This window comes from Aegilops tauschii, chromosome 7 (genome assembly GCF_002575655.3).
Source record: "Aegilops tauschii subsp. strangulata cultivar AL8/78 chromosome 7, Aet v6.0, whole genome shotgun sequence".
NCBI classification, from domain to species: Eukaryota; Viridiplantae; Streptophyta; class Magnoliopsida; order Poales; family Poaceae; genus Aegilops; species Aegilops tauschii.
In genome coordinates, this window is record NC_053041.3 from 51,787,545 (window position 1) to 51,798,988 (window position 11,444).

General features: G+C 43.0%; 1 pseudogene; it reads left to right on the forward strand.

Annotated features, from left to right (window-relative positions):
• Window positions 1-9,119: 9,119 nt before the first annotated feature.
• LOC109759886 (uncharacterized) lies at window positions 9,120-11,239 on the forward strand (annotated as a pseudogene).
• Window positions 11,240-11,444: the final 205 nt, after the last annotated feature.

Below are 11,444 nucleotides of genomic sequence, written 5' to 3' on the forward strand. Positions count from 1 at the left end.
CGATGTTCCAAAAAAAGACACATTTGTGGGACCCACAAGCTGTGTGAGACCCATGAAAGATGTAGCCGGTCGGTCGGCTGGCAGTGTTTTTCTAAGACTGCACTCCCTCCAATAGGGTTTATAAGTTGAACTAGAAGAACATGCCTTATATTGAAAACACAAATATTTTTAAGATTCATTTTCAAAAGAAGTTTTTAGTCATATTTTTTGGCATATTGTACTTGTTATTTATTTATTTATTTGACGGGAATATTATACATTTTATTAGTCAAAATTGGAAACCTAAAAACTCTTATCCGACTTATAAACTCAACCGGAGGGAGTACTGTAATTTGCACTGGACGAAATAAAGAGGTACTACCTCTATAAGACGTTTTTGCAGTTTAACTGAAATTAAGATACAAAGAGAGTTTCAGCAAAAGAACAAGAAGATACGTACAAAGAGAGTTCATTGTAGGTGTATATAGTGGATGATCAAAATACCCTATTACCCCAAACCAGGGCATGTATGTTTGGTTAATGGTCCAACTATCCCCACCAAAATTTTGGTATGACGAACCAACCTGTGGTTGGATGGGTAGGAGGACAATGGTATTTCCGGCCCAACTGGGTTCAACTTCCAGACTTGATATTGGTGCTCGTATTTTACTGCATTATTTCAGGCCGGCCGACACTAGTAGAAAACAGGGCATTGGTTCGGCCCTCGTAATACCATTAATCCCGGTTCGCTCACGAACTAGGACCAAAGGAGGCAACTGTCCCGGTTCGTGAGCCCAGGGGGCCAGCCGGGCCACGTGGGCCATTGGTCCCAGTTCGTCTGGACCTTTTGGTCCCGGTTCCACGCACGAACCGAGACCAATGCGCCTCGCCCCTGGCCCATGACCATTAGTCAAACCGGGACTAAAGGGTTGGTCCTCGTTGCGGTCAGAGTTTAGTCCCACCTCGCCAACCGAAGCGCGCTCACACTGGTTTATAAGCCCGTCCCTCTCTGCCTTGTTGAGCTCCTCTCAAAGTGAAAATAGATGCCCTTATACAGGGAATTTGACCTAAATTCAGAGTAAATTTCTTTGAAATTCACAGAAATTTATTATGAATTTAGGTTGAATTCTCTCTATAGGCGCATCTATGCTCATTTTTTTATGTTGGGGTTGGCGATCTTTACAGACTTTTTGTGTGTTGAATCTGCACCATTCAAAATCAGTCTCTGCTTTGAATAGTTCATTTTGAACACACAATAAGTTCAAGAAAATGAAATCCCTTTGTAACAGATGAGTTTTCGTCCGAAACCCTGATACTTCGAAAGAGATTGTCCATTTTGTTCACGAAGTGCATCCAGCTTTTGCCGTAACCCTCTCAAATTTTTAGCACATGCTACGTGGGTGAAATGATGATACCATGCCAACTTTCAACCTTTTCAGAGCTCATTTGTAGGGCTTTTCAATTGCAGGGCCATTTAGCTCAAAACAATCCGTCACTGCATGAAAAATAACAAATGAAGTCAGAAAGGGTTGAAAATTGATGATGTGGCTTTGAATGGTGCATTTTGAACACACAAAAAGTCTGGAGTTCAAATAAGTTCAAGAAAATGAAATCCCTTTGTAACAGATAAGTTTTCTTCCGAACCCTGATACTTCGAAAGATATTGTCCATTTTGTTCACGAAGTGCATCCAGCTTTTGCCGGGACCCTCTCAACTTTTTAGCACATGCTATGTGGGTGAAATGATGATACCATGCCAACTTTCAACCTTTTCAGAGTTCATTTGTATGGTTTTTCAATTTCAGGTTCATTTGAAATGATTTTCAATTTTAGGGTCTTATAGCTCAAAATAATTAGTAAATGCATAAAAAAATAACAAATGAAGTCAGAAAGGATTGAAAAATGATGATGTGGCTTTGAATGATGCATTTTGAACACACAAAAAGTCGGGAGTTCAAATAAGTTTTAAAAAATGAAATCCCTTTGTAACAGACGAGTTTCCGTATGAAATCCTCATACTTTGAAAGAGATTATCCGTTTTGTACACAAAGTGCATCCAGTTTTTGCCGTAACCCTCTCAACTTTCTTGCACATGCTATGTGGATGAAATGATGATACCATGCCAACTTTCAACCTTTTCAGAGTTCATTTAAAATGCTTTTCAATTTTAGGGTCATATAGCTCAAAATAATCAGTAAATGCATGAAAAATGGTGCATGAAAAATAACAAATAAAATAAATAAGTAATTAGAAACAAAATAATATAAACTTTATTAAAATATATGAGTAGAAACAAAATAAAATAACTTTAATAAAATTTATGAAACTAAAATTAACCAAGTATTTTCTGTTCAAAACATTATAAGAAACCTATGTATTATTGAAACTAAAATTATATAAAATTATAGCAAAAAGAATTATCATAAAGTAAAAATAAATAAGTAATTAGAAACAAAATAAAATAAATAAGTTTTTTGTTGTAAGTAGAAACAAAACAAAATAAATAAAGCAAAAAAGAAAACAAAAAAACAGGCAAAAAATAAAAAATATGCCACCTACTGGGCCACCACGGCCTGAATACGACTAGAAACCCATCCATGGGCCAGGATTCAGGCCCACAGAAGGCCCAGTAGGCCCATCAGGCATAGCAGTAACAATTAGGCTCGTAAGCCTACAATGGAGAGGAGCTCGAGAGGGGTGCGGCAGTGGGGCTTATAAACCACTGCGCGCCCCTCTCAACTAGCGAGATGGGACTAAACTTTCGACGCAGGCGCCGCAGCACAAGGCCTTTGGTCCCGGTTGGTGGCACCAACCGAGACTAAAGGTGTGCATTGGTACCGGTTCGTGGCACTATGCCCCCTCTTTAGTCCCGGTTGGTGCCACCAATCGGGACCAAAGGCCGCCGCTTCCCGTGTTACGAACCGGGACCAATGCTTCGTCTATATAACTAGCACTTGTGAAATTTTTCATTCAGTTCGTCTTCTCCGCCCCGACCACGCCGCCAGGCTGCCCCTCTACGGCTCGCCGTCGCCGTCGTCGCCCTGCCTCCGACGCCGTCCCACGCCGCCCAGACGCCGTCGCCGCCCCGCGCCCCCTGCCTCCTCGTCGTCCGTCGCCGCGCCCCTCACCTCCGCCTCCTGCCTCCTCGTCGCCCGTCGCCGCGCCCCTCACCGTCGCCATCGCCGCCCCCTGCCTCCTCGTAGCCCGTGGCCGCGCCCCTCACCGTCGCCCCCGTGCCCTGCCTCCTCGTTGATCGCCGCCCCCTTAGTGAGCTCATATGAATTTTCCTAATTTAGATGTGTAGTTAATTTAGATGTGTAGTTTAGATGTGTAGTTAATTGAGTTGTTGTAATTTGTTCATAAATGAATATGCAAAAGTTAGAATTTTTTTCTGTTCATAGATTTTTTTTGTGATATTATTGTTGAATATGCAAATGTTTGTGTGTTCATATATATGCAAAAAATATGTCAATTTTTTCATAGAATTTTTATAATTTTTTTCTGTTGTAATTTTGTTCATAGAATTTTTATCTTGTTCATAGAATTTTTATGATTTTTTTCCGTTGTAATTTTGTTCATAGAATAAGAAGAGAAAGTGTTTAATAGAATTAGTTAGAAAAATAATAGAACTAGTTAAACTAGTTTATTTTTAGTAAGTACTACTTTATTCTATTTATAGTAAGTGCTTAGTAGTTGAACTAGTTGACTTATAAAACTAATTTATTTTACTATAGAAGTAGTTTATTTTTAGCAAGAAAATTAATAGAACTAGTTTATTTTTTTAGTTAAAGCAATTATTCCTGCATCGACGTCGACGATGCCAATCCTGCATCCTCGTCGTCGACTCGGCGGAGGAGGCCGGCTTGATCAGAGGGGCCATGTCCGGGACTGGGCTCCGTCGGGCTGGTTTTTGGAGGTGCTACCTTCCGGGGGGCGTAGGTTGGTGAGGAGCCAGCCCGTCATTGACCCGATCCTTGTTTGGTGGCGGTCGCGTGGGCCAGTGATGGTGCCAAGGCTTCCGGACACCGAGGAGGTGGTACGTCACCGTGTCAGCGAGGAGGACGAGCACGTCCGTCGCTACATGGTTGCGTTGGAGTGCAGGTTCGACAATACCTGGCAGGTTCTTCAGGGATCTCACTGGAGCTATGATCCTGTGATGGTTCCTTCTCTTTGGGTATCCACCTCCCGCGCCGATACCCGTCGGGCGCTACGGTTCTAGCTGTACTAGTGATGCTATATGTATGATAGTATTCGAGGTGTATTAGTGATAATATTTGATGATGTACGGACGCATGGAGATGATGTAGTTTTGCTTATAATTAAATGCATCCTAATTTGAATACTACTTTATTTTGTGATTTGATTTTGCTTATTGAATGCTCAAATTGGAAAACTACTCCTACTTTGAATGCTAAAATTGGAGAGCACTATGCAAGGCGTATGCATACGATTAGTTGATAGCTTATAGGGTTTTTGTTTTCGCAGAAATCTAGGAGCCCCCCTCCATCATCCCCGCCGTCGTCCCCATCACCGACCCCCTCCGACCTCGAGGTGCGACCAGCCACGAACCGGTTTTAGAAAGATAATTAAACGATATTTCGGGTTGACTTTAAGTCTATTGAGTCTCCACCATATATGAGAGGACGAAGAATCCCGACTGTTGTCGTGGGGGTAGCTTCTCCTTCGTTCCCGTGTGCTAGACAATTTGGTGTAATGCACTCGGGAACGAAAGGAATGAGCTACCATCACCGACGGTCGCAAATGTCTGAGAGGAATCAGTGAGGGAGAGTTCCACCATATATATATGAGAGGACGAAGAATCCCGACTGTTGTCGTGGGGGTCGCTTCTCCTTCATTCCCGTGTGCTAGACATTTTGGTGTAATGCACTCGGGTATGAAAGGAGGAGCGACCATCAACAACGGTCGAATGTATACACCACGTGAGCTGAGAGTTTTCAAGAAAAGACTCGACAAACCGATAGTCAACCCGTGATGAATAATAATGATCTAACTTAGGTTTTTTAGTACATATATTTAATTGTAGACGTTTAATATTTGAATTATAAACATAGGAAATGTCGTACTCGGACGACGAAAGTCTCCCGTGGGAGTGCGACTGGTGCCACGACGACCGAGGTCTGTGCGACAGGCCTCACCTGGACGAAGATCGGCGCTTCAGTATTAAGCTGGAGGAGACCTTCGATGTTGAAACGGTACGCAACGATGACAAGTGTTATTTTTTCGTAATTAAGCACGACTTCAACTATTTCAACGTGTACTTTTCATCTTTTACAATTCGACTAGCTTATCCCATGCCACGCAAGACGCTACGTCTTGGAGAGGATGGGTTTTGAAGACCATGAAAGTATGGATACAAAGAAAATTCACCTAAGGACCCATCATGATATAGATTTTGAAGTAAATCTGTATAATTCTGAGAGCATAACCCATTTTGGTTGCACAAATTGAGAAGCATTTTGCAAGATGTATGGTTTTGATGAGGGTATGCTTGTCATCATGGATCTTGGTGATCCTGACATTGAGCAAGAGATATGGACATTTGGGTCCTTGTTGATACGCCTCCAATTCTACCGCTATGTGAGTTTCTCAAACATAGTTATTAGCTAATTTATATTGTTCATTTCAAAATAGTTGACAGCTTATTTTCATTGACAGCTTATTTTGATTGTTCGAACAATGTGCGGAACATGGTAGACAGAACCTACTACACCGATGGCTCTGAGTTAACTTATGAGAAAACTCATCTGGTCGGAACTGATCTTGAGAATTACAATATCTATTATAAAACTCCTCCACATTATGGTCAATACGTGCTAGTGCACGTGTTGAACTACAGTAACTACTATGGAGATACCCTGATAAGATTTCTTACTATTACGACATCCGTGCATCTTTTGCATACTTCTAAAACTAGTACATCATTGGTAACTATGAAGTTATTACTATGTTTTTCAACAGATAATCCCAGAGGATTGTGTGCCTCATTTGATGTATCAGAATGGTAGTCTTGATGTTTTGAACATACAACCAGGTCATCCTACGAATCTCAACTGTCCATACCGGATTTCTAAAAGAAGTGGAGACATGAAAATCAAAGAATGGAAAAAATGTATGGACAGTCGCAAGGAGGTTCTTGGAAGCAAAAGGAAGCGAAGCGCAAAAATTGGAGACAGGATGATCTCCATTCTCCATAATGGAGAGTCGGGGTCTATATTGTTTTTATGCTATTTTACCTTAAAGAGGGTATTTTGGTCCTACCTAATACTGATGATTATGTGCTAAGAACAATTAAGTAGGGTTCACTACTAGGAAAAGGGCTATAGATAATATGGACACTAATGTAACACCACACATGTGGTGCACCACTACTATATACCACGGTGCGCCACTACTAACATTTTTTTTATTTTTTTTTTCAAAACTAGTAATGGCACACCAGGGGATAGTGCGCCATTACTAGTTTAACTAGTAATGGGGCACCACACCCTCGGTGCGCCACTACTAACAATTTTTTTTTAATTTTTTTTCAAAGTTAGTAATGGCGCACCGTGGGTGTGGTGCGCCATTACTAGTTAAACTAGTAATGGCGCACCACACCCACTGTGCGCAATTACTAACTTTGCCCAAAAATCCACCCCCCTTGGACCGCCTTTTCAGTTTTAGAAAAAATAAAAAAATAATGGAAATGTCACAAAAATAAAATAAAATAAGTTTCCCATGTGATATGTGGTCTAGTTGTTGGGAAAATTTACAAATATGAATTTCAACTTTATTTGCAAAATCACTCTGGAATTTGTAAAATGGGCATAACTTTTGCATACGAACTCGGATTAAAAAGTTTTTTATATGAAACATCATCTACTCAAAAAGTTACATACGATTTGAACCGGGGGAACCCCGTTAAACATCTTCAAAATCCCCAAAAACCTAACAGAACGAAAGATACGGGGCTTTTAGGATCTAGAGGGGGGAAATGAAAAAAAAATCAAACTTACTAGTGGCGCACCATTTGCTAGGTGCGCCACTAGTAACAGAAAAAAAATTGGTTTTAAAAAAAAATTCTTTTGGAATTTTTTTTTCAAAATATGATACGTAATATGACCGGGAAGTTTGAAATATTTTTACAAAATTTCATCACACTCATGAACATGAACAAAGTCCTAGACATCAACAAGGTTTAATAGGATTTTTATGATAGATATGTCAACAAGTGCCTGTGAAGTGAGCTGGTGCTGGGGTTGGATAGAACTGCGAAGTTAAGCGTGCTCTGGAGTAGTGTGAGGATGGGTGACCTTCCGGGAAGTTTGACCACGGAGTGCGATTTGACTTGAGATTAAGCATATTGGCTTGAGATTAAGCCCTAGTGACCCGAGATAAAGAAAAAACGAAAAAAAATTGTGATTTTTTTTTTAATTTTGAAACAAAAATTCTGAAAAAAATTTGAAAAAAAATTGTTAGTAATGGCGCACTTCTAAGTCAGATAGTAATGGCGCACCGTGGGATATATCAGATACTAATGGCGCACCTGTGATGCGCCATTAGTATACCGGATACTAATGGCGCACCTGTGGTGCGCCATTAGTAAAAAATTCTAATGGCGTGATGCTAGTGGCGCACCTGTAGTGCGCCATTAGTAGCCAAAACAGGTGCGCCACTAGCAGGCCTTTTCCTATTAGTGGTTGGTTCGATGACTATGAGGATGATGATCGTATGACTTGTTATTAATAACGAGTAGAAGTTGTATGATGATGATTAGTAGGACTTGTTATTATGATGATGCATGATGCGGGCATGAAGAGTTATTATATATCAGTGGGTGAAATGAACATGGATTGGAATGAAGTGAAGGCAAAAAGAATGTGGTGCATGTCGAAAGTAGTACTAATCCAAACTTGATCAAGTTAGGATTAATATTACTTTCGACATGCATCACATGTTGCCTTCACTTTAATCTAAGCCATGTTTAGGCATAGCAGTATCGTTGGTAAATCAAGCACGGAAATAAGAGAGGACAGTTCTCTCTGTTAGCTAGCTTACACACCCTAAATTACCCCCTAAACCCTCCCCCCTTTCAAAAAAAAATAAAAACCCCAGCCACTGAAATGCTGACGCGTGGATGCCTTTTGGTCCCGGTTGGTGTCACCAACCGGGACCAAAGGCCCTCTTGACTGGGCTGGCCGCAACAGCCACGTGGAGGCCCATCTGTCCCGGTTCGTGTAAGCACCGGGACTAAAGGGCTAGGGCATTAGTAACGACCCTTTAGTCATGGCCGGTTCAACAACCGGGACAAAAGGCCCTTACAAACCGGGACAGATGACCCTTTTTCTACTAGTGCGATGATGTACGTTCACTGGGAGGAGAAGTCCCCATCGACCATGATGATGTCTGTGGCGACTTCGTCGGTCTTCAGATGATATACCATCTCAGTCCCTCAGAGGTGCTCATAGGGATAGGATGTGCGTGCATGCATTTATAGATACAAGTGTATGTGCGTATGTATGAGTGCCTATGTTTCTACCGTGTTCAACCAAAGTAGGGCACAACCAATTTTTTCGCAAGTCATTGTTGTTTGGTCTGTAACCATTGTACCGCTGAAAAGTTTGTTAAAATAACCCTTTTATTTGGGTTGTTACCAGATGTGACTTGATGATTAAAAATGTGTGGTTTTTTTTAACACAGTTCAATTAAAGTCGCTCGTGTAGTCATGTATGTGAACAACTTCGATTGTACTGTGTTAAAAAAATAAAATTTGTATTTTCAAAATTACTAATTTATATAGATTGAAATTTAGATGCAATTTTCTAAAGAGCAAAACTGATAAAAGTTCTAAGATGCATCCAACAAGGAGAAAAGAAAGAAAAATGTCAGACGATTGTTGTAGTCGGCGCGCTACAAAGTTGTTGTTCATGGAAATCAGAACTGCTTTGCATGCATAGATCCCGACTTAGAAGGGATAGCGATTAGCGACACGATTTCGCCGGCGTGCTGCCGGAAATTACGTGGGCGGGCGCACGGGGTGAGACAAACAACCACCAAATATCGTGGGCTAGCCAATATTCTGGTAAGGTCAGCGTTAGTCGCAATCTAAACTCCCCCATGAACCCTAGGCCCCGATCCTCCATGAACATGAACTCTGAGGCAAGTGATCCGGCGGAGCAGCAGCAGAGGGGGGAGATGAGCCAGACGCTGTTAATGTCGGCCCCTGTCGAAGAAGGGCACGGGGGAGCAGCTGCCGGTGGGGGGGCGGGGCGGCCCAGCGGCGAAGAAAGGGCGGGGAGCAACGGTTGGGCGAGCTTTGTGGCGCAGCGTGGAAGAAAGAGGGCGGAGCTTACCTGCTTGTCGCCGCCGCCGCCGCCGTTCCCGAGAGAACAAAAGCTCCACGGGCCATACCTTCCCAAGGCCGAACCGAATCCCCACCTGACCACCGTGATGGCGCCGTCCATCGCCGACATCCTAGATGTGCTGCTCGAGGAAATCTTCCTCCGCCTCCCCGCTGCCGAAGACCTCGCCCTGGCCTCCGCCGCCTGCCTCTCCTTCCGCCACATCATTGTGCATCATGACTTCTTGCGCCGCTACCACGCCCTCCACCCACCGCCTCTCATCGGCATTCTCGACAACCAGAAAGCCTTCGTCCCAGCACAGCCGCCGCACCCCTCCGCCGTCGCTGCCCGCGCCTTCGCTGGCTTCGATTTCTCTTGCTCCTCCTTCCTCCCCTCCACCGCCGGCCATACCTAGAGTCCAATTGACTTCTCTGACGGACGTGTCCTCCTGGCCGACATCCTGGTCAGAAATTTTGTTGGTAGACGCATCCCCATGGGCTTCACGGTGTGCGACCCTGTGCACCGTCGCTATATCATGCTGCCGGCCATTCCCGTTGACCTGAACGCGCTGGTCCATAAACGGGAACTCCTCGATGTGGAGACTTTCCTTTCTCCCGGTGAGGACAAGAAGGACCCCTTGTCATTCAGGGTGATATGCTTGGCGCAATGCAGAATGAATCTGTTGCTTCTGGTCTTCTCCTCACTGAATGGACAATGGCATGTTCTTACTTATGACCAATGGGGTGCGTCGGCCACACTTGCTTCATTTGTAAATTCTGATCCTGGGCTGTCAAGTCGTCAATTCGTCCGTGGATGCTTCTATTGGCATTTGCAATTGCAGAACAAATTACTTGTGCTTGACTTGCGCGCAATGGAGTTTTCTACTGTCAACCTCCAATCTGAGTCACTAGGGAGTAAAAGATTTGTCCTTGTCGAGGCAGAAAAAGGAATGCTCGGGATGCTCACTACACGTAACGGCTATGATAAGGACATCAAAGATCGCCGAATTTGGCTCGCGTATTCCATTCTGACAAATAACCAATGGCATGTGGAGAAGGTCATCCGGTTACTGGTAAAGGATGTGCATCTAGTTGGTGCAGCCGGGGGATTCCTGCTCATGTACACGGTGTACTTAAAATCTTCACGAGACAAGCTGGAGTTTCGATACTTTTCGGTGGACCTTAAGACTTTCCAGGTCGAGTTGTTCGCTGCACTTTGTAAGCACTTACCTGGAGGACCGTACGCTGATTTCCCAAACCCACCTGGACGACCATACGCTGGTTTCCCACCATCACTGTGTGCGCCAAATATATGAAGCGGTGAGCGTGTTAACTACTCTTCGCTTACTTTTATTTTACTTTGTTTCAGTGTTACGCAACAGAAATAAGATTCAGGCATTCACTATATGAATTGGTCGAGTTCACATCGTTTCCCATTTATAGTCTTATACAATATATTTCCAATTTCTTTATTATACATAACCTCTGTATGAGTAGAAAACATCAGATTACAACAGCCCATGTTTCTGTTTCCACAGCAGTTTTGGAAGCAATGAGGTAACGACAGTTTACTTTTTATGTGATTACATTTCACTGCAGCTTACTCCATAAATCTCTAGTATAAACACAGATAGTTCGTCTACTAGGTCCATATATGACTGTAGATTGCCTTAGTCAATTTAGTGGAATGTTTGATTTTGGGTAAGCTGAAAGCAGAAAGCAGAATTTAGTTGTCTGTCCATTTCTGCCTTTGAACTTCTAAGCAGAAAGCAGGATGTCACATATGGTGCAAGTAATCTCAGTCATAAGTATATTATTGTTATTGTTACGTTTCAGCTGATCTGGGTAAGTAATTTTATTCGAAAAGGTGCGATAGCACCCGGGAGTCTAGACTCCCTTTTATCTGGTCCGTACAGCCTTGTAAAGATTCGTGCCAGGCTCTGTACAGCAGCAGCTCATTTGCAGCGTCAGGATAATTAGGTAGGTCATTTGACCGCGACAAACAACAGTGCTCGTAGGCTGTAGTAGGCAGAGTAGGCAGCCTGTCCTAGGCTGTAGTAGTCGTTGTAGGATGTGTGAATCTTTATTCTTATATGTATGGAAAGGGGGAGAAAGTAAAGGAGAGA